The sequence below is a fragment of the Rhinopithecus roxellana genome, chromosome 6, assembly GCF_007565055.1.
Source record: "Rhinopithecus roxellana isolate Shanxi Qingling chromosome 6, ASM756505v1, whole genome shotgun sequence".
NCBI classification, from domain to species: Eukaryota; Metazoa; Chordata; class Mammalia; order Primates; family Cercopithecidae; genus Rhinopithecus; species Rhinopithecus roxellana.
In genome coordinates this window covers 90247243-90270792 of record NC_044554.1, presented here as the reverse complement: position 1 = coordinate 90270792, position 23550 = coordinate 90247243, and the positions used below count along the sequence as shown (strand labels likewise).

Sequence of the window (23550 nt, the reverse complement as noted above, 5' to 3'; positions counted from 1 at the left end):
TCCAAAAGAGAAGGAAAAGGAATACTTTTTTCTGTCTTAAAAACATCTTTGGATTTTCTTTTGGTGATATTTATTGTCTGACAAAAGCCAATTGATTTTTCATGCTGGCGTGTGCTCCCGCACAGAGACAGGGCTGAGATGATGGCAAAGACTTCCCTTCCCAGATCACGCTGGGTTAAGGCTGGAGTCCTGGCTTCCAGCTGTTTGTGAGGTCAGTTACACCCCTCTGCGTGGGGAGAAGACCTGCACTTCCTTCTGCAAAACAGAAAGGAGAAATTGGCATTCATGATGACGCGAAAGGATGCCCTGCTACCACTTTGCTGGCAGAAACCTTGACATTTCTGTAGAATTTTAAGAAACTGGTTGAGACAGGGTTCCTTTGGCTCATGATCCTTTCACTCAATGTTGGAAATTCACCAACATTGATTATCTCATTTGTAGAGCCATCCTGTATAGTACAGCTATTTAGAATTATAGTCATTCAAGGGGGGAAAAGCAAAGATGCGCATATAGATGTTCATTTCATTGTTACTTATGAGTGAGAAATTGAAAATAGCCCAACTGTTCAACAGTGGGGATATGATAAATTAATTTATGGATACATTTATTTCTCTGTTAGAATTTTTTTACTCATTCAGAATGATATTCATGAATAGTATCTAAATATCAGAAATATGTTTTGTCCTATATTAAATGTGAGTAGAGCAGCATACAAAATTATATCTCAACTAATAAAACTACAAACTAAAAAGGGTTGAATGATTTGTGTTTTTGTTTGCTTGTTCGTTTGGTGTTTTTTTTTTTTTTTTTTTTTGGTTGTTGTTGTTTTTTTGAGACGGAGTCTCGCTCTCTCACCCAGGCTGGAGTGCAGTGGCGCGATCTCGGCTTACTGCAACCTCTGCCTCCTGGGTTCAAGCACTTCTCCTGCCTCAGCCTCCTGAGTAGCTGGGACTACAGGTGCGTGCCACCATGCCCAGCTAGTTTTTGTACTTTTAGTAGAGACAGGGTTTCACAATGTTGGCCAGGATGGTCTTGATCTCTTGACCTCATGATCTGCCCACTTCGGTCTCCCAAAGTGCTGGGATTGCATGCGTGAGCCACGGCACCCAGCCGGGTTGAATGATTTTAATGATGGCTTCTATGATGTTGGGTTATGGGTTTGAAAGAAAAATGGTTTCTTCTGCATAGTGTGATTAATTATATTTTTCTTTTACTATGTTTTTAATGTTCCCCGTCTTCACTACCTATCACGTATTATCTTACGATCTTTTTTTTTAAAGAAACACTTTAAATTATGTGGGTGTAGAACTGGTACCAAGCTTCAGGTGTGGTCTGATCCGTGGTGTCAGTCTAGGGGGAATTTCTTTATCTTGACATTCCATGTTATAAATTCAGACTAACTTTGTTTATTCTTCCTTGAAATAGAGCATGGGTTTGGGCCAGCTTTGCCAGCCCAGCTAGTGCCCAGCATCTTAGCCTGAAGTTAGTTGGTACTGAGATCAAAGGCCCTCTCAGGTTTGATTCAAGAAAGATTCATTAACTGGAGGGAAGTTCTAAGCAGATGTGACACCCTTGAAAAAGTAAGCCACATTGCAGACAGAGCTGTACCCAGTATCTGGATTGCTTGTAAAATGAATTTCTGAAAGGGGTAGTGTTCAACAGTACTTCTCAGAGCACCCTAGTCCCTCTCAGACTGGGATTGCAGGAGTGGGAGGAGGAAGGAATGGGAGACGACAGGGGATGAGTCATTTTGATGTTTTCAGATATCCTCATCCCATGGCTGTACCTACAATGGTGGGTAGAATGACAGAGGTACTCAGAAGAAGGCTTGTATAACCTGTCTACATGTAAGGTTTGCAGTAGGATTTTGTCTTCTTGGCTAAGTTATCAGATATATCTAGAGATGGTATTCCTGGTGTTGTATTAGTAAATCCAGCCTTAAAGGTTCCCAGTACTGGGGAGAGCTGTGAAAAGAGATTACTGTGCAATAGCCATAGTACATATATTGTATGGAAAGAATGCAAAGGAAAAATTACATAGAGGAAGAACTTTATTTAAGAGAGCATCATAAGAATAGAAGCTCTCCAGGTGAGCAGAATAGAGTCTGCTTGCAAAAGATATTAAATATAATGAAATTCATGAACAGAAAATGTAATAAATGGAACTTTATTATTTTCAAGATATTAAGGCTATATTCTTGGGTTCCCAAGACTTGAAGGAAACACAAGGCAACATGTTAAAGTGCATTATCTCAGGCACTTCCTAAATATTACTTGAATAAATGCACGGACTCTTCACTTCCCAACTGGGATTTTTTTGTGTGTGAAATATGTTTTCTCAATGTGTGTTCAAACAGCTGAGAGGTCCAACACAATAGACTCTCACAAAACATAAACAAGAGCACTTATTCAAGGTTCAATGTATGTGATTATTTGAAAGATTTGCTTTGTCGTTCTCATGCTTTTCATTGTGTGGAGAGAATTGTAGGTAATGCATTTTGGAAACCGTGTTCTATATTTAGCTCGAGATGACTTGGTGGGGGCAGGGATACATTTTTGCATTGTATATACATGGATTGGTTATTGCACTTCAGGGCCAATTTTTATTTTTATTATCAAATTAACTCCTTTCCACAATTAGTAGCTAAAAGTTGCAGGCAAGTACTGGACAATAAAATAGAATTCGATTTTTTTTCTAAATTTATTTTCTCCACAAATTAGGTTATAGAGCTTATTCTTGGTGAAAATGGAGAATAACCTGTCAAATATCATTTGCTTAGGGGTCATGGTTCACATTTCAAAGCTTCCTTTGATTGGAAGTATTCATAGAAAGAGAACAGTTTGAAGCGATCTGGCTCGTACATGCTGTTGCTGTCAAAAGATGGGTTTAAGAACAGCAATCCTGTTTTTGTGATGGCAGTGCTGGTTCGCTAAGACCGTTGGTTTGTTTAGAGAGGTTATGGGTTGTTGCTGATATTCATTGTGCGACTGGCTTCTGATAAAACCAACTTACTACCAAGAACCAAAGTTAAAACAACTGGGTTTAAACAGGACTCACCCTAGAATTTCATATGATAACTTATTGGGCCTATGGGTACCCTCCCCTTGTGGTTCCATATCTGGCCCTGTACAGACCTCTTGGATCCCCCTTTAAGCCTCTCTGCTTTGTCCACCCCCTTCAGAACATGATCTCCCTGGAACTGACTGCCTTTATCCCTAGTTTCATCTCCAATTTCTGCTGCTGCTTCCTTGCTTGCCTGAGTAAGCTGAGTTTGCTTGTGTTCTTGACCTTGGGGGTTTCTGTCTTGCTCATCAGACGCTATATTCTTCCCCGCATCCCTGGTGCACCCTTTTCTGTTGTGGTATAATCCCTGTTGTCACAGGAGACCAGAATGCATAGGTTATCTGTGAGCCTTTTCATTTGATAAAATACCTATGCATCTCTGAAAAGAAAGAGCAGAAAAAGTAAGGACATCAAATGTTTAACCATTTGAGAAAACATGGTGAGCCATGGGTTTAATCTCTACACACTGCAATGAAATTAGTCCTCTAATGAGAATATCAGAAACTAGTTTTTTTCTTGAAAGGTAGAATTATTTGCACGTGAAATGGGTGTGTTTTGGAATTAGAAGAGGTTTACTTATTCATTAGATCTGAAAACCAAGGAGGATGTGATGAAGCTTTCCTTTTCCTATGGCAAAGAAGCTGTTTCTCATTTTGCACCATCTAAAGGATATCCTACCATTGGCCCAGTCGCTTTTTGTCACCATATTGCCAGTGGATGTGCTTGGCAAGACTGAGCTGACAATTTTGGCATTTTCATTTTTGCTTCTGGCTTGATTTTTCACCAGCCTGCAATTCTGGAATTCATTTCCATGGTATATTTGGAAAATTCAAATCGGCAAGTGATAAACTCAGAATTTCACCAACTATCCCTTTGAAGGCTTTCAGAATGATCAGAGATGCATCATTTTGGCCCTTGTTCTTCAGGCCCATGTTCCTCTGGGTCAGCCCATTCACTTATTAGGTCTGTGATGCCCCAGGAACTTCCAGACCTTGACTCTCCAGTCCTGTGAATCCAAATCATGGTCACCTCTCTGAGCCTGGTGCTTTGGAAGAGGCAGGAAGAAATGCATTTTGTGGATCCTGGTGTTATTTCTTACTGTTTGTAGGTACCACTTACATGTTAGGCATTTTGTGGGTAATAAAAAGTAGTAAAACCCAGGGAAATAAAATTCATATTAATGACTCATATTTTATAGTTCAGCCTTAGGATGCTTGGGAACAATCCCACCTGCTCCAGCTGCTTGCCTGGGGAGCTGTGAGGCCACAATGGGGTGTGCTCCTCAAGGTGCTCCACAGATAGACACTTGAGTTTGAATCCTGAGTGCCCCACTTACTAGATGGCAACTGGAGACGTGTTATCTGAATGTCTTGGGCCTTCGTTTCTCCATTTGTAAATGGGGCCTTTTATAGCAGAGGCCCATGGTAAGCACTGCATCTGCATTTTCTGTTACTCTCCTAAGCTTCCACAGATGTCCAGGCTTATCACAGAGAGCTCAGCATCCTGGGACCAAAAGATAAAGTGACAGTGTGGCAGGGTTTGCACATTCTGCTCAGGATCATCTCTCCATGAAAGTGAGGAAAAGAGATGCAGGTGCCTATGTATGGGAATGTTTCTATGGAATATTATTAATATCTCCCTTTGAGGATAAAAAGAGTTGTAAAAGGTCTCCTATGTTCAGTTCCAGTTTTGCATATGTTTTGGTTTTAAAAATGCACCATGTAAAATAATCAGAGATAACTATACTGGTCAGCCCAAAATCTAGAGAAATATCTCTCCAAAGTCTCTTGAATGAAATGAAGGTGTCTCACTGAACCAGTAGTGGCTGCACCTCTGACCCATTGAGGAAGAGTCCCCACTTCTCACCTCACACCCTTGGGAGATACGGTCTGATTCAGTCTGCACTGGGCCTGTTGCTGTTATGGAAGCGATGTCAGTGTGTTTGTGTGGGCTCATGCATGTGCACATGTGCGTATGAGGGCTTTCCATAAGAGGGCTGATATATAGGTGGAGAAGCGCCTGCTGCATATACACCCTACCTGTTTGGAATTTTCATGAGGCTGTGTTTGACCCTGATGACCTCCCTCATAAGAATGAATTAATCAAACAAAAATGGGTTGCAGCATAGCCATGCCATAAACTGTAGAGACCATTACCATGACCTTCATTGCCAGCAAGGAACATGCATCCTGATGAAATGGATACTCAGTGGAAGCATCCAGTTTGGGAACAGGAGTTGGAAAATGAAAGGAATGGCTGCAAGTGCCACCTCTCATAGGGCCCAGTAAATGGAATCCCTTCGTCTGCCTTTTAAAGGCTCAATATAAAAGGTGCTCATTTCAGTTAGGACCTATAGGTGAACTAAAGAGAATTTGGACAGCCAGTTTAAAAATTATTCTATAACAGTCACTATTTTGTTTTTCAAAAATACAGGCATACCACCTAACATTCTTTTTTGATTTGTGGATTTATTTAAAAACTATTACAAATGTATAAGAATTACATCAGATTTAGTAATAATACATTCAATAAATCATGCTTATGGAAAGGAATAAAATTTCATGAGGTTGAATCTGCCCCAAGACAATATGGGAGAAATGGTACTGACAGTGCCTGCTCCAAGCAGAACAAAGGGTACAGGTTGTAACGTGTAAGCAAAATAAAAAGGGATTTCTTTTGACTTTTATTCAGATGCCCAGGGGTGATTCCCACCCCACCCCCTGAATTTTCTAAGTATCTGATACTGTGATTCCCTTCTCCCTTCTGTGGATGGCACATAGTCAATCTGAATGTGTTTAGAAGCTGGATGATAGGCTACCTGTCATCCATGTGGAGCCCATGGAGTACAAGTCCATTAGGTGTATGCAGAAGAGCTTCATGCCAGTTTTTGGGAGCTTGACAAGCAGTCATCCAAATATCATGCTAACAAAATCTGGGTTTCCCTCTTTTTGAGGCTCACCAGCAGCTCTGTAAGCTTGTATATACTGTTTTCATCACAATCTAGAGTGGAAAAAAATCACCAGAAAGGCCAGGTTAACTAAATAGAGCACCTAGTCTGTGATCTCCTTAACAAAACCACTGGACAAGATCCCATGGAAAAATTCGTTGGAAGTTTCCTCAAAGATACTATAGCTATTTTTTTGTGAAGCAGCCCCTCTAAAAATATTGATGAAGCTGCTTGTTTTCTAGAACTAAAACCATGACTAGCTAGGTGAATGAAAGAGCTTTTACTTGCTAACTTTTGAATAGATGAGGGGGAGAAGGATTGAAGGCTAAAATCAAATTATCTGTTTACCTTGCAATTTTGTATTAAAAATGAGTTTTTCAGGATAAAAAGTACCTTAAAAAACTTTATGACATTTCACATAGTGTCAATAATAATAATACATAGTCTTCCTACCTTATTGCTGACGGATCTAATAGCATCTGTATTACCTCATGAATGTGGTCTTTACGAATTTGCATGCTCTCTCTTCATAAACCTCCTTACTAGGATAACTACCAAGCGCCAGACTGTGCTGTCTACCCACCCTCCACTTTAACTTTGGATTATATGATACAACCAGAATTTGCAGTCATTCACAAGAAGGATGATCTTACTTTCATGTAGATGGTCTTTTGTAGTGGTTTGAAATAGTGAGACCCTCTGTCCCATTTTCCAAAAAAATGCCTTTTTCTATTTTGTACGTGGAAGATTACTTTTGGGGTAGTCTTCTCCTCCTTTACGATAACATCTCTTAGCAGTGATTCCTCAACTGTGGTGTGCGTAAGAAGTCCTGGAGTGCTTGGAAAAATATTCGTGACTCTACCCCCTGAAATTCTGGTTGGGGAGAGATGCACTTGGACCCCAGGAATCTTTATGTAATGAGAATTTCTAATGTAGGTGATCCTTGTGGATCACACTTAAAGAATCCAGAGCTCAAATCCCTTGATTCAAATCCTGGCTCGGCTACTCTTTTTGTTGTTGTCATTTCAGTCAAGTTGCTTAACTTCCTTATACCTCAATTTCCTCATTTGTATAAATAGTTGGATAACATCTCACAGGTCTTTCGGGAGGATTAAATTGGTTAATCTAGATAAAGTGCTTAGAATGCACTGGATTATTAACTGCTAGGTTAATTCCTGGATTATTAATTGCTGAATTATTAATTGCTGGATTAATTCCTGGATTATTAATTGCTCAGTAAATGTTAGCTAGATCAACCCAACAAATCAGGGATGTCTTGAAATAGATTGTTTCAATCAGGTTGGTATTCTGTTAATCTGTCATTCAGCTCAACTGAGGAGTATCTTGGGTTATGTTGGTGTGTTAGGAGGAGCTAGGAGTCATTTAATGGAGTGCTGCAATGGGTTGTCATTGCTTGTAGAACAAGAACCAGACTCCTTAACTTGGTCTCTAGGCATCTGCTAGTCTGATCTTATACCATTCTCACTGTGATCCATTCGCATTTGGCTTCTTTCAGGTTTTCAAAGATGCCATGTTGCCTCCTAGCTCACATGTAATTCCTTCTGTTTGGGTCACTCTTCCCCTCACTCTCAATTTATTAACTTTTACTCTTCCTTTAGATTGTGGCTTGATGTCACTTTCTCTGAAATGCTTTTCCTGATCTCACTAAGTGATTATTTGTGCTAAGAGAATACAGAGTTAGTCGCTCTGTTTTTATACCCCGTATCACAGTTATGCTTAATATTTTTGCCTCTTGTACTAGAGTCTGCAGGCTGTAAGGTAGAAACCTTGTCGGTTTGTTGTATCACTAGCACAAGTGCCTGGCATATAGATACTTGCTAAATATTTGTTGAGAAGATAATTAAATTTTGATTGAGGAAGACTTGGATGGAATGATGGTTTTGGCATAAACAGTGAGGATTTGGACACCCTTCAAGAGGATGGGATGGCAAAGGCTGGGTGTCCCCACGGCAGAGGAGACTAGGCAGGATGGGTTAGAGGAGATGTTCCAGAAAGCTGGTAGAGAAAACCTGAGCCATCCACCACCCTGAGGGTGAAAGTTGTCTGGGCAGAGCAGAGAAAGATTGACAGTGTTGGCATTGGGTGCTGCACCTGGGTGAGACTTTCTTCCTACACTTAGTGGCATACATAGACAAAATGGAAAACCAGCATTCAGATTCTTGAAGGCGCAAATCCAACATCAAGACCAATGGGCGGCTGGGCATCGTGGCTCTTGCCTGTAATCCCAGCACTTTGGGAGGCCAAGGTGGATGGATCACCTGAGGTCAGGAGTTTGAGACCAGCCTGGCCAACATGGTGAAACCCTATCTCTACTGAAAATACAAAAATTAGCCAGGCATGATGGCACATGCCTGTAATCCCAGCTACTCAGGAGACTGAGGTAGGAGATTGCTTGAACCCGGGAGGAAGAGGTTGCAGTGAGCCGAGATCGCACCATTGCACTCCAGCAAGACTGTCAAACAACAACAACAACAATAACACCAGTGGGGTATAGCTGAGCATTTGGAGTTGGATGGATATGGGGTTTATACTGAGCTTCATTTAGGAAGAAAGGAGGCTGAGGGCTACTGTTGCTGTTTGGACAGTGGATGTGTGGAGATGGACAGTTCAGCTTGGCTTCAAGAATCAGAAGCACACGAAAAGCAGGTCCCAGCCTCCTCGGAAGCCTCATCTGGGTCATTATGGGCTGAGGGTCCCAGGCTTGCAGAGACCTTTAAGGAAGAGAAGGTTCTCCTTGAGGTTGTTATGATGCCAAGGCAGACGACGATAGGGCAGAGAGTAATTCCTTTCTCTCTAACATAAGCCCAGATCAGTGCCTTCTGTGACACTTACCGTGGAACTGAGGGCTTCCGCAGACCCCTGAGTGAGATTGCCACCTTATGATCCCCCTCCTGAGTCTGACCAGGATATGTAGCCATTCACTGCTCAGTGGCGGCCCCTGCTGTTAAGGAGAGAGATGGCAGCACATTCAGAGTTGATGACATTAATTCTAGTCATGCAACCCGGGGAATTTGGAGCAAGTAGGGGAGGAGTCTGAGGGGATGAAAATGGGCTGAGAAAATCCAGGGAGATCCCCAGTGTTCCGGGCGCCTTGGTGAGGTGCTAATGCAGAAAAGAGCTGGGCCTGAACCCTCCGTACTTACAAAATCTTCCACAAGCCGCCAGTGTAATCACTTCATTCCAGAGGTTTGCTAGGAACCACTGCAGTGCCCTCTGAGGAATACCATTGAAAACTTTAACTTTTATTTGCGGAGCTCTCAGGGCTGTTAGGCAACAAATGTTTTTAAAGATGCACCTCTAATTCTCTAGGTTAAAAGTTGCAGTAATTTTAATTAGGGATGGAGGCTGTTTATGTTTGTTTACATCCTGGGTAGGAATTAGAGTATGGATCCTCCCAGTAGGACCCCTGCTGGGATGCATTCTCGAATGCTTGCATTCCTGGGTATGTGAGCACCCCTGGTGTGCATGCGTTGGTGTGTACATGGCAAGGTATCGCGAGGTGGTTCTATGACATTTCTGGATAAAAACTGTATGTGAAGAGAAGGTAGGAGAAAGCAAACTCACAATCAAATAAAAGTAGAGAGAGGGGAAGAGATGAGATTGCAGTTGATTGTGGGTCTGGCAGCAGATGTTCTACACGAATCCAACTCGCTGCAGCCAGTCTGTTTCTATGGCAACAGAATCAGTAATTATTGAGCCCAGGCACTCCCCCCTTTCTCCCAACAAGGTGGAGGCTGATGAATATGAACTATCTCCAGCCCATCACCAGCTTTTTCTTTTTCTTCTTGTCCTTATTTGTTTTTTAGTTCCTTATAAGAAAAAGTGGGGGATATTGAGAAGTACCAAGAAGGGGAGCTATGTGTTTATTGATAAAAGAGCATAGGACACTAAAATAGAAACGAAGTTATTATTTTTCTCTTGTGATACTCCAAGAGAAAAGCTCTTCCTAGAAAAGCCGATGATCTCTGAAGATGCTAAATAAATGAGCAGGAGTTTCCCTGAAATGGAGGTGCCCTTTGATTGGCTGATCTTTCCTCGACTCCTGCCAATCGGAGCATCCCTGGGCTCCAGCTCCATAAACATAAGCAAAGCTACATGCTTATTCCTCCAGACTTGGAGTGTATACCATTCAAAGGTGTGCGGCGGGTCTCTGTTCACATGGCTCAACTGGAAACCTGTTTCATGAACAAGCTTACTCAGGAACCATCTGGTGGTATTCCAGCACATTGTTCTTCAGGGGGACGACTCTAAGTCGCTTTGTGGTGGCAGCAGCTTAGAATCAGTATTTGTGGTTGGGAAAGATGGACTTACGGGAGCTTGGTGAGTAAACCTCCGTCTGACACATCTGTCCACCAGTATTAGCAGCCTGAGCTAAATGTAGCTTTGTCCTATTGTCTGCCGAGAAAACTGAATTGGAACAAGCACATGGAAGAGCGGGCATTCAAGGGTTCCCATGATGTAGGAGACTCTGAATTCAAAAGACTGCATGCTTTGCTTTGGTCTGATCCGATTTGTAGTTGACTGTACATTATACTTGGACATTGGTTGTCTTGTTAGGATTAGTGTAAGGAGCAGAGTTCTGCTTTATTTCCCTGGGTGTTGATGCATTTCAAAAGAAAATGCTTTTAAAGCTACATTAATAATAAGAGTCAACCCTGTGTATTGCTAGGAAGAGAGAAAAAGGTGCAGGCACGGAGCCCGGAGCTCCTTGAATGTATTGCTGGTGTTTGCATTGTGAAGAGAGATGTTATTACAATGGTCTGTCAAACACTTCTTCAGATCCCCAGCCACGGAACGAAGCATCTCTTCTCCGTGTGCCACTGTTCTCTGCTTGGGAAATGTGTAACTGAGCTAGGTCATGTCCTTTCCTTCTTTTATGAAACCTATTTCCAAACTTAAATGTGTTTTTTAATTAATTGCAAAGATAAATTGAAGTGCAGTTGGAAGGATTTTAGCAGTCAAAAAGCATGCTTCAAAATGACTCTATTTTGCATCCTTTCAAACCTCTGAAAAACCAGAGAGGGTTTGCAAAGTTATATTCAAGGATTGGCTCTCTGCCAGGAAAGGGATGCTCTGAGCTATTGCTCTGCTCCCTGGGGTTTAATTTTCTGACACTGGTGATGAAATTTTCAATTTCGTTGGGTAGAAACAGGAAGAACAGGGAAGCAGTACTATAAACAGGCAATGGAGGGACAGCGTGGGGAATGAGAAACTCTTCGCCTGCAGGGACCCTTCTAGCTGCAAACTTAAAAATGTATGTGGCAAGATGCAACCCAAGCACAGAGCAGGATTCCAGACCAGCTATAATCATTCTGAACGGGGAGAGGAAAGGTATTGCCATTGGCTTGGGTGCAGAGAGTGGGGGATGAAGTCGGGGCTTCTATCTCTGCCTAAGATCTTTTCCCCTGTTTGTCTCCTGATTTTGAGGATTCATCACTGTTGCTTTTTTTAAAAAATGTGATTTCCTGTCTTATGTGCCTGAAAGTGTCATAGCACACTTGATGTCTTCTATTTACAGTCCACTTGACTTCAAATAATCGAGAGAGGAAACGAGAATGAAGCATTATCATCTGGTTTATGAAGAAATGCACATGAAATAGTCAAACAAGAGAAATCTTATTGGTTTGTCCTTTTTAAAAAATGTCCTTTTGCAGAGGAGGATGTTGTGGGTCTTCACGTGGCTCTAGAATAGAATTTACTTCATCCTAAATGGGACTTGTGAGGAATGGTTAAAGAGACAAAACAGCTAGGAAGCTTGTGCCTGTAGAAGACTCAAGGCAGGGTCAGGGCGACTGGGTGTCTGGGAGAGACCTTCTGTTCTGTCTGTTAAAGAAGTAGGGCTGACGTTGCAGGAGAGGGAGAATTTCCTAACTGCGGGTGACAGTGCATCAGGGACACCTGGTCACTTGACAAGGTCAGTGACCTGTTTGTTAGCTGAAGGCCTTTCTGGAGATGTAGGCTGCTCTCTCATCCCATGAGGCTCCAGATGGCTGCATACATTGAGAATTCTGCCTGACTGGAAGAGCTTGTGTGCGTGTTAACTCTGCCTGCTGCACCACACTCCTCAGTACACCTCGATGCTCGGTTTTGAGGAAGTCTGGTTTCTAGAGGATGTGCATTAAGTGACAGTCAGCTCCTTAGAGTCAGTGTCCATTTTGCCTTGGCCCCTTCTCTCCCCCAGTAGTGTCACTTTACATGAGTGAAGTGCTGGCACCTGTTGGTAAGAATGAGAGAAGAAACCAGCCTTTTATGGAAGCAGTAGAAAATGTTCATAAAAAAATCTAAAACAGTAGTTCTTAAGCTGTTATTGGATCATGGAACTCTTTAAGAATGTGAAAGCTGTGAACCTCCTCTCTGCGCCCCCCCCTCCGAAATGCATTCATGCATAAACAAATAACACTTTGATTATCAGGCATTTTAGGGTAAAGCAAGATCCCTGTCCTGGGGGAATAGCCAAGAATGTATCATACCCTGAAGTTCATCATCTCCTTCTTTTCATATTTGTCCACTAAATGCTGCAGCCCCATCTCAATCTGTCCTGACCATTTAATGTGTGCCAGGCACTGCTCAGTACATTTTATATGTAGATATAATAATACATTGAATCTTCCAGCAGCCCTAATAGGACTAATGTTTTTTGCCTGTTTTAGATGAGGAAATTTAGTCGCCAAAATATTAAGGACCTTTCCTGTGTTTATCCAGCTAGGAACTGACAGGTGCTTGGTGCTCCATGCATGTTGATGTACTTGTTGCTATGTTCATGTATGGAAGGAGAGTGAGTAGATAGGGGAAGATGGTTTCATCAACCCATCAGTCTGTCAAGTGGAGTCAGACCACAGGTAGTTGAATTAAACAGTCATCACAATAATTAAAGTCAAATTGAAAAGGCGTTTTGGGGTGGTAGGGTGAATTATTAATACTACTATTTGGGAAGTTTGAGCTAAGAAAAAGCTCATCACAAGATGCCCCATTGGTTGCCCCTTTATGTTACGTGCGATGCACCATCTCATTCCTGTGGCATTTTTACCTGGTATGATTTGGGTCAATTTACCTAGGAGACCAGTTCCTCCTGGACCATCTGGGAGAGGTAACAGGTCACCAGTGTCCCATGGCTGCCCTTTGCTTGCATTTGCCAGGAATGATTTGCAGTGGCCAAAGCAATGGCGAGGGTGATGAACAACCAGGAACCACCAAGCAGCCAGTTTGGGGGTGCCTATGAACTGCAATGGCTGCAGGAATCACCAGGGCTACCATGCTTTCTAAAGACCTGTGAGCAGGGGAGGTGGGCCCAGCTCAGAAATAGAAACTGTGTTCCTCAGAGTTTGAGGGAGAATTGATGACTGCTAGGGCAATGTAGAGCTGGATGAGTGTGTGAATCCTCCACTCCTGGTTCAGCCACTGCATCTCCCCTTGTATCTGTTTTATAAATGGATTCACAATGAAGATGTAACAATAAAAAATGAGAAGGAAGGGGTTAGGCTGCTAGAAGGAAGAAGAAAAGCTATTCATCTTATCAGGATGTCTTATCTGACATAAAAAATAAGCAAGATTGCAATGCTAAGTGGAAAGGAATCTGTAGGGGTCATGGTAACAGGTTTTTAAAACGTGGGTTCTTGGCTATGCTTGCCTAGTATTATGCACTTTCTAGTATTATACTAGGTATGTAAATGTGTAGAAGACATTTTAACAAGTGTACAAAAAATATACTACAGGGACAATATAGCAGATCTCATTTTACATCGATGCTGTCCAATGGAAATATGATACAAGTTATGTATGTAATTTTAGTTTTTCTAGTAGTTCACCTGAAAAAAAGTTAAAAGAAACAGGCCAGTTAATTTTAATGATATGTATTATTTTACCCACTATGTCCAAATAGTTATTTCAACTTTTCTACAAAACTACACATTTTCTACAAAACTATTTTTCTACAAAACTACAAAATTTCTACAAAACTATTAACAAAATATTTACACTGAATTTTTCATGTTAAGTCCTTGAAATATGACATGTGTTTTACATTTACAACACAACTCAATTTGGATACTGGATTTTCACAGGAAATCTGTATTTAGATCTCATAAAATTCATAGTTAAAAAAGTAGATTCATGTGCACAAGTTGTTCCAAACATACATCAAAGTTTTCCAATAACTGAATTGAGTATTGGTTTTTAAATTTAAATGAGCTAAAATTAAATAAAATTTACAATTCAGCTGCACAGTCACACTCACCACACTCACTCACCAAGGCTTCCCTAGCCACGTGTTTAGTGGCTACTCTACTGGATAGTGTGGCACTAGGATCTCAGAACATTCCTCGCACACCAGGCCGGTAAATTCTCTCACTCCATCATCATGCCACGGCACCTCTATCTCTTTTACCTCCACAAGGTACCTGGACCATCTGCTCTGGTAACAGAGAAACAGAATATTAGTATTCACAAACATATTAACTTTTGCTTTCACCCTTGCTCATAGTGAACTCAAGATGGACAGCTGAATCTTAGTTTCTCCATTACACTGTTTGGCAAGGGGGAATTAAAATAGTATGCTGTTTTCTCTTGCAGAAAGTCAGTACTCATCCATCTGTGGCATTTCTTTCTTAATCCTTACTTATCTTGGCCCTGCTATTTACTGTGCTCTGTGGCCCCCTCTGTCAACTCAGTATGGAACGTGGGTTTAATTTTAATTATAAACAAACCATAACTGAGAAGGTAACTCGGTTACAAGGAGATAATTCTTCATGAAGACAAGTATAAATTCAGGCTAAGGAGTGATTTAATTGCTGTCATCTCATTCAATTCTGCAAATTTTGTTGAGCGAGAAAATATTGACTAAATAATTCTTTCAGTTAATTTGGTCTTCAAATCCATGCCTTCAATACCAGATATTATCCTATATCTTCACTCCCCAAAAGATTTATTTTAATGTAAAACTCACCATGAAAAAGTAATCAATCTCTTCAATAACTACATCACAACCATCCTGCAAAGCCTTCCTAGAGGCAACTAGTCTTAGTCTCCTAATGATATCCCCAATTGATGATTTCACCCAAATCAAATGGGGGAAATGAGTGAACTTTGGAAAAGTTTAAGAGGACTGAGCTTAGAGTGAGCTTTGGCCTTCATTTGGCCTCCATTTGCCAATGCTCACTCTAAGCTCAGTCCTCTTAAACTTTCCTTTAATAAAGAGCTCTATTAAGAATTCCACAAAACATTAAGAAAAAAAAAATCCATGTGGTTGAATACCATCTTTCCTATCAGGAATGCCTTCCGACCCAGTGGTCCCCATTTCCTGCATTTTGGACAGAATTCCGAAGAACGCCTTGTGAATGTTGGTTGGAGTAAATTGTGTGGGTCCTTTACAACTTCTTTCTTTTGATAATATTACTTAACTTTTTGTAGTGAAGCAACACTGGTGGAACAAATAGATTAAACCATAGGCAGGGTTGAATCTCAGGGCAAGATGAATTGCTTTGCGTGTCTGCTGATTTTCAGCCAAGCCAAGGCCTAATACTCTCAGTCATGAGTGGAAATTAGTGATTTGGGATTTCAGTGAGTGCAGAGATGCTGGGAAGTAGCTGAACATCACATACGTAGAATTATCGTTACAATAAGTATCTTTGGATTACCACAGGATTTGGAAGTCTGCTAATTTGCTAGCTCATTTCAAGCAATCTGTGATATTCTAGAAATAATGACTAGAAAAGTATTCATATGATGATGAGCAGTAATCTAGAATCCAAGGCTTTAGAGTGTGGTTTCTAGTTTAGCAACTAAGTTTTGCAAGTTATTTAACCTTTGTGATTCTCAGCAACTTTACATGGGTAAACTGAAGTTTAGACTTGGTGACTTCCTATGGCATATATGTGTCAAACTTCTGAACTATCTATCCGTCTGTCTTCTGGCACCCATGTTCCATTGAAAATAACAATCTTTCCCGGTGTATCCAGATCGAACTTCAGAATCCTTCTTAACACAGCACTTAGTCAACCACTAGTGAGATATCAGAATTGTCTTACAGCTAACACTGATTTTTCATCCCTCTCCTATGTCCTTGCTTCAGCTCAGGGCCTTGTGCAAGACTTTGAAAAGAAGCATACAGGGAATTATCATCAGTATGCAGGGTTTTGGTGATAAGGCAGACAGATCTTTACTCATCCTCTTGCTCAGCTGTTCCGTGGAGGTGTTGCCATCTGACAAGGAGGGCTGCAGCCTTGCACTTTGGGAGCTCACTTCTCTTTTCCTTTGAGCTGTAAGTGATGAGAGACCTGTCAAGGAGAGCTGTTCACTGGCATCATTCCCAGGCCTGGAAGTATAATGAAGTAAAGTTTCTTTCCAACTGGGTTGGAATTCTTGCAGCTGAACATTTAAGATAGCATCTGGGGCAGTTCTGACATCCACTTGCCTGGTTGGAAAGAAGCACCCATCAGCTAATGGAACTCAGGCCTTCACACTGGTAGCCCAAGTCAGGCTGCTCTGGGCAACTCAGTTCTAACTAGAGTCTTCCAGCTCACAGGTCCCAGCAGGTGAGATGGAGCCCCCTCCTTGCCTAATGAGCCAGCAATTTGAAGTCTGCATTTCAGAAACTTTGTCATATACAAAGAGGGATATCAAAGCAGGAGCTGGTTTGAAAACCACCAACATTGGTACTGTCCCTAAACCTAGACTACTTCATGCTAAAGGTTCCAGGGCACTCTTTCTAGTACCATGAGGGTAGTAGCAGGGCCACACCTTTTAGCTTTAGAGAATGATGGCGGGATAAAAGCCACATCCTAGATTCCCTGAGCCAAGGTCAAATATCTGGGCAAAGCAGGCATAAGAAGCTTTGCAAAGACCACCTTATGAGCCATCCTTCTATCGCCTCTAAAATTTTCTGAGAACTGGGTAGAGGGACTCCTTAATCTCTCTGAACCTTAGCTTCCTCATCTGTAGAAAGAGAAGTAGGTACGTTTCCCATGAGGCTGTTAACAAATGAAAATATGAATGATGTCTGTGTGAGTGATTACTAAATTAGAGTATGTATGTGAGGAGAAAATAGTCTGATTCCATCCCTTGGGTAGAAGCCATTTATTTTTCGTGTCTCACAGAATGTCTAGTTCTGCTCTTTTGCCATGGAAGGGTCTCTCTACTTTCAGATTATTCTCCTAAATAATCCTGAGACACCACTCCAACCCTGCTAGCATTGGCGGCCACCCAGAGGGAAAGGCACTACACTTAAAACCCAGGGCCTGGGTCAAGTTTCAGCATAGCCACCAAGTAAGATTTAGGCTTCACCATGTTGCCTCTCCAATCTTTAGTGTTTTTTCTCCTGGATAAAATATAGATCTTATCAACTCTATCTGGTACATAGAAATGTTTAGAGAGCACATTTATTAATATATCCCATGTACTCTGTGGATTGTAAAATAAGATCTTACTATTATGCTTCAAATCTAGTATCTTCTAACTCAGCCTTGTTTATTAAGGAGGAATAATTGGAAACCTATTTCTAGGGTAGCAGAAGCTCCAGAATGTGGAGCTACAGTGATATGTAGTTTCCTGGTTTTGGAAGCCAGTCAACATCAAATGATATTGTGCTTCTAGGGAGATGCCTGGCGGCATTCAAGAAGGCTGTGACCTGCCATAAATAATTGGTGGCTTTTACATTTGTAAGTCAAGATGTTTTTGGTCTCGGCAGATGGCCCATAAATGATCTTTCTGGATAGCTGAGCTTTCTCCATACTACCCCAACTCTTTCTTCTTCTTGAAGGCATAATGTTTGAGAAACGTGTACATTTTTGGTTCTTTCACATGCAGATTCCCAGCCACTTCTTGATGACTTTCTTCTCCACCCCTCCTCCACTCCCGCTGGCCACGCACTTCATACCCATGATGTATTCTGTCAAGAGAGGAGAAGAGGTGATTCCTTTCTCTGTCACATCTGGACATCTATTTGATATAAACCTATAGCATCCTAGATCTTGAAGTAACCTGAGTCGTAGGATGTCAAATAGATTTCATCTGGTGACAACTTAGGCCCTCTGGTGTGACCTCTTGGGGCTGTACATCTGGGCTCCATGAGCCAACAGGGAGTGAGGGGAGGGTAGTAGCATGCAGTTACCTTATTACAGGTAAAGAAAGTGAGGTTCAGAGACCATCATTGACTTGCTAATATCCACTATTAACAAGAGACAGAGTTCACATTTTCTTGCTCAATTTATTCAACAACCAATGTTTGCTGAATGCCAATCCTTTATCAGGTACTGTTCTAGGCCTTGAGATTCCCAGTTGTGAGTATATATGGATTAACCTGCATGGAGATTTATTTTTCAGGCAATCATTAGCCTCAACGTTGGGATACCCTGGAATATGGAAGCTACAATAAGAAAAATTTTCAACAAACCACATTTATTTATGTATTCACTAAGTCATCTGTGCATTCACCTATGCATTCATTTCCATGCCTGTTTACATAAAGAAAATTTATCCACTTTCAAAAACTGGGCCTTTGTAAGAGTTGTTTGAAAACTACTTGAAAGTAATCGGTGAAAACAAATTGTCCGACAGCTGTCTTTGCCTTCCACCCTCCTTCCCCTCTAAACACCCAAGAGAAACTGAACTGTAAAAACAAATTCAAGAGGTGTACACTATCCTAGTCTTACAAAGCAACCTACAAGTAGAATTTGGGTGGACCAAATTTTTTCTACTTTATCAAAAGTTTCTGAACTGTTAGAACTGTTAAAGGAGAAAGAATTTGCACCTATGATGATCTGGAACTGTTGCAGTTCCATGTGACTTGGGTAGAAGTATAAATGGCAATGGAGATGAAAGTCTCTTATCCCCAAATTTGAACACTGTAGGTAAATATACAATAATCCTACCCACTGTGTGTGGTGATCTGTCTCTACCACTCTGACTCCCCATTACTTGCTTCAAGGCCAGACCAGTGTCAGAAACACTTGCACTGATGGTTTTAAGAGCTGTAATCTCTGTGTGCCAGGCATTTTGCATATTACTTTAGTGGGATTTCTTAAACCTTTTTTAAAATTTTCAGTGTAGTGATTATTTTAAAATTACCACATGGCAAGCTCTATCAAGCAACAAGTTTTATTGAAGAGTACATCCTCCTATGCTCAAAGGATAGAGGGCCAGACTCAGGTAGACTCCAATTCTCAGTCTCTGTCCTTTTCCTAACAGTTTCAGTAGCGTGTTGAAAGCAGTGTTAAAAGGCATTGTGTCCCCTTTTATAGATAAGGAAACAGACACAGAGAGAGTTGGCTTATTATCCGGTTAGTAAGTGGCAGAGTGAAGTTCAAATTCAAGTGTGTCTGATTCCCAAGCCCACGTTTTTACTGAGGTCAGGTGCCTCCATTTCAACACCAACTGTACGTAGATCTATAGCTAATACACTGGAAAAGTAATCTTCAACCTGGGTGCTCATTCTTCTGAAGGGTGTGAAGACCTTTCAAGGGAAAGGAAGGCATGGATAATTAGCCTCACAATAATCCATTTTCAGATTCTCAGCTTCCACACGTACATTAAAACTGATCATCTTACAACCGCACCTGTGGCTTTCACACCAGCTTTTCCCAACCGCTCTTCTCTCTCTTGATAAAAGAAAGCCCCCCGCTCACCTCCATCAGATCTTACTATGGTGTGTTGCCCAAAGTATATAAACGTTCTCTGAGAGCCAAACAAAAGGACTTGTGACCTATCTTTTAAATAAGGAACCATAAGTGGGTCCCTGTTATGTTAAGAGATGTATTCCCAATGGGATACTTCTCTTGGGTTTGGAAATTATGTATCAAAATTGGTAATAAAGTCATGTTTAAATTAGTTTATATTAATAATAATGCTGTTAAGCTCAATCAAGAAGAAAAGTTTTATTAGAGCCTTCTGTTCGCAGGAAGTATTTTTTAAGTTAGATTTTAGTGTGTGTGTGTGTTTGTTTCAGAGAAGTATGATAGGATGATTAATAAAAGACTTTTATGCATAAAATTCCATTATGATAAAATTCTGTATGAGTAGGATTGAGGTAGAGTGGGGAAAATGGGAAATAAAATGGGAGTTTGGGTTCTAGGTCAGGCATTAGAGGATGATGGCCTGTGGCCCGCTGCCTGGACTTGTGAATACATTTTATTGGGACACATCTGTGCCTATTTTTCTGTGTACTGTCTGTGGCTGTCTTCATACTGCAGTGGCACAGTTAAGTAGCTGTGACAGAGACTGCCTAGAAAGCCTAAAATATTTAGTATTGGGGCTTTTACATAAATCCTATTGACCACTATTCAAGGAGGAAAATAATGATTACGATTTCCAACTATTCGAGTAGAGATTATTCATGTATTTTTAAGTGAGTCATATGGATCTCAAATTACTATTGTATGTATATTCAGCTATATATTTAAAAGATGGCATACAGTTTTATCTTTTTATTTTTGAGACAAGTGTCACTCTATTGCCCAGGATGGAGTGCAGTGGCACGATCTCGTCTCACTGCAACCTCCGCCTCCCTGGTTCAAGCGATTCTCCTGCCTTAGCCTCCCAAGTAGCCGGGATTACAGGCATGCGCCACCACACCTGGCTGATTTTTCTATTTTTAGTAGAGACATGGTTTCACCATGTTGGTCAGGCTGGTCTGGAACTCCTGACCTCAGATGATCCACCCGCCTCAGCCTCCCAAAGTGCTGGGAGCACTCCCAAGTGCTCACGTCTATAGATGTGAGCCACAGCACCCAGCCAGTTTTATCTTTTAAATGTCAATATTGTAGTACACTGAAAATGATATTCTTTGAAACTATTTCAACTTTGATGAAAATTTTCTGTTGTTTTGTTTTGTTTTTGAGACTCGCTCTCACCCAGGCTGGAGTACAGTGGTATGATCTCAGCTCACTGCAACCTCTGCCTCCTGGGTTCAAGCAGTTCTTCTGCCTCAGCCACCCAAGTAGCTGGGATTACAGGCATGTAATATTAGAGACAGAGTTTCACCATGTTGCCCAGGCTGGCCTCGAACTCCTGACATAAAGTGATCTGCCTGTCTTGTCCTCCCAAAGTGCTGGGATTACAGGTGTGAGCCACCACGCCTGGCCTGATGAAAAACTTCAACTGTTGACTTAAAAATGTCTGAGTGATACATACAGTTTTTAAAATAGGGAGTGGGGAAGTCACTAAGACAGGATCACCAGTGTGGCTTCCATAGTTCAAGACCATCCTAATGATGGGCCAGAGCTTGTTTCCTTCTCATGGGGCAAATTGAGGCCTATGTGGGCATCTCAGCCCTCACTCAGGCTATTGTTCTACAACTTAGAGGGTAGCTGATAGAGACATAGGGCCCTAATGGGACAGTGTCAAAGCACATTCCTCCTAAATGTCAGGCCTCAGTTATGCAGATCAGAAAAATTTCCCCTATACTAGCACTTCTAATTAGCCAGCTAGGGTAGACAAAGAACAGCAGTCTCCCTCCAGGAAGCGGAAAGCTGGCTTTTTATCAGGATGTACCTGTAGGATGGATGGGAGCCTGCACCTTGCTCTGGCTTCACCAATTAGGTTGTACCACTCAAGTGGACATTTAAGTCTGCTTAGAAACCTTGATGTGTGTTATAGATTGAAATGTGTCCTCCTCAAAAATATATAGTGGAGTCCTGGCCAGCTGTGGGTGGCTTACACCTGTAATCCCAGCACTTTGGGAGGCCGAGGTGGGTAGATCACCTGAGGTCAGGAGTTCGAGACCAGCCTCGTCAACATGTTAAAACCCTGTCTCTACTAAAAATACAAAAAATTAGCCAGGTATGGTGGTAGGCACCTGTAATCCCAGCTGCTCAGGAGGCTGAGGCAGGAGAATCGCTTGAACCCAGGAGGTAGAGGTTGCAGTGAGCCGAGATCACACCATTGTACTCCATCCAGCCTAGGCAAATATATGAATATATAGAGATAGATATATAGATATAGATTGAAGTCCTAACCTCAGAAAGCTCCCTTATTTTGAGATAGGGTCTTTACAGGGGTAATCAAGTTAAGATGAGGACATCTGATGGACCCTAATCCAGTATGACTAGTGTCCTTATAAAAAGGGAATATTGGATGCAGAGACAGACATGCATAGAAGGAAGATGATGTAAAGAGACACAGGGAGAAGATGGTCATCTACAAGCCAAGGAGAAAGGCCTGGAACAGAGCCCCTTACAGCGTTAAAGAGGAACCGACCCTGCTAATGCAGACTTTCAGCGTCCAGAACTGTGAGACAATGAATTTCTGTTGTTTAAACCACCCAGTGTGCCATACTTCATCATGGCAGCTCTGGCAAACTGATAGAGTGCGCTCAAAAGCACAGTTTCTTTTCATGGACTTTCCAAAGCCCAGGGACTTCTGTTTCTTTTAGCTGTGTTTTGAAATTGCCACATGGCATGGGCCATCAGGATAGGAATTGTTAGCTCCTTCCCCTAAGAGCAGTTAAGGTCAAAGACTGGAGCCAGAGCTCTTGGGTTTAAATCCCATTAGCTGTGTGACCTCTGGCCCAAATGGTGTCTCTTATAAAATAGAATAATAATACCTGCTTCTTAGATTACTTGGAGGACCAAGTGAATTAATAACATGTAAAACTCTTGGTGCTCGGCACATAATAAGTGCTTGACAATGAAACATTCATTGCCATTGTTGGGGGCCAGAAAGCAAGCAGTGCCTAAGAGCACCCCAGATTCATGAATCACACAGCAAGAAAACCCGCATGCTCCCCTGGAATTCTAGAAGTTTTATTTGTGAAATTACCTTACAAATGTTGGAGAGGTTTTAAAAAAATCTCTGCTTGTCTTTTCTCTTGTTTTATCCTGTCTTATTCTTGGAAAAGTTAATATTTGAGAATAGCTGGCATGTCCTATTAATCCTTTTTTTTAAAAAAGGATCCGCTCCGACACCAGTTGGCAGTTAGGTTTCATCAGTCACTCGAGATTATGGATTAACTCTCTGATCTTTTTACCCTTCGAGCTAATTAGCCTCTGGACAAATACCGCAAGTCACAGACGCCAAGCACAGCTGACCAAACACATTTCAAAGAGTAAATTTAGTGAGTAAATAACACCAGGCCTAGATCTCTTGGTAATACTGCTTTTCTGAATCACTGGAATCTGGATGTTTCCTTCCCAGGGAGAGGTGGAAGTGTAATGTTTACAACCCTTCAAAGCAATAGAAAAAAATGTAACAAATTAAGTCAGCTACTTCTTCCCTTAACTCCTCCTGTTCCCCCATTTAAAATGATTTCTTTTCTTATGTCTTCAAATAACAAGCTCAGTTTGACTTTAAATGGCTTAAGTGTATCCTTTGGGACGGTTGTTTAATAGACCTCTCTCAAAGGGAGGCTTCCCTGGATGCCCAGCTGAAATGTAATTTTTCTCAGTTTAATTTAATTATCACCACCTGCCAAAACTTTCTCTCACCTCCACAAAGCACCTTGAACAGTTCATGCCTCACCTTGGTGGTAAGGCCTGTTAAGTACTTGTAGATAATTATCCTCTTAATGTTTGGTGAAACTTAGTATTTCTAGA

General features: G+C 41.5%; 1 protein-coding gene across 3 annotated transcripts in view; it reads left to right on the top strand.

Moving 5' to 3' along the window:
* ELMO1 (engulfment and cell motility 1) overlaps nucleotides 1–23550 on the top strand; it is a 578893-nt gene that overhangs the window by 436845 nt on the left and 118498 nt on the right. The gene's annotated exons all lie outside the window — the stretch shown is intronic.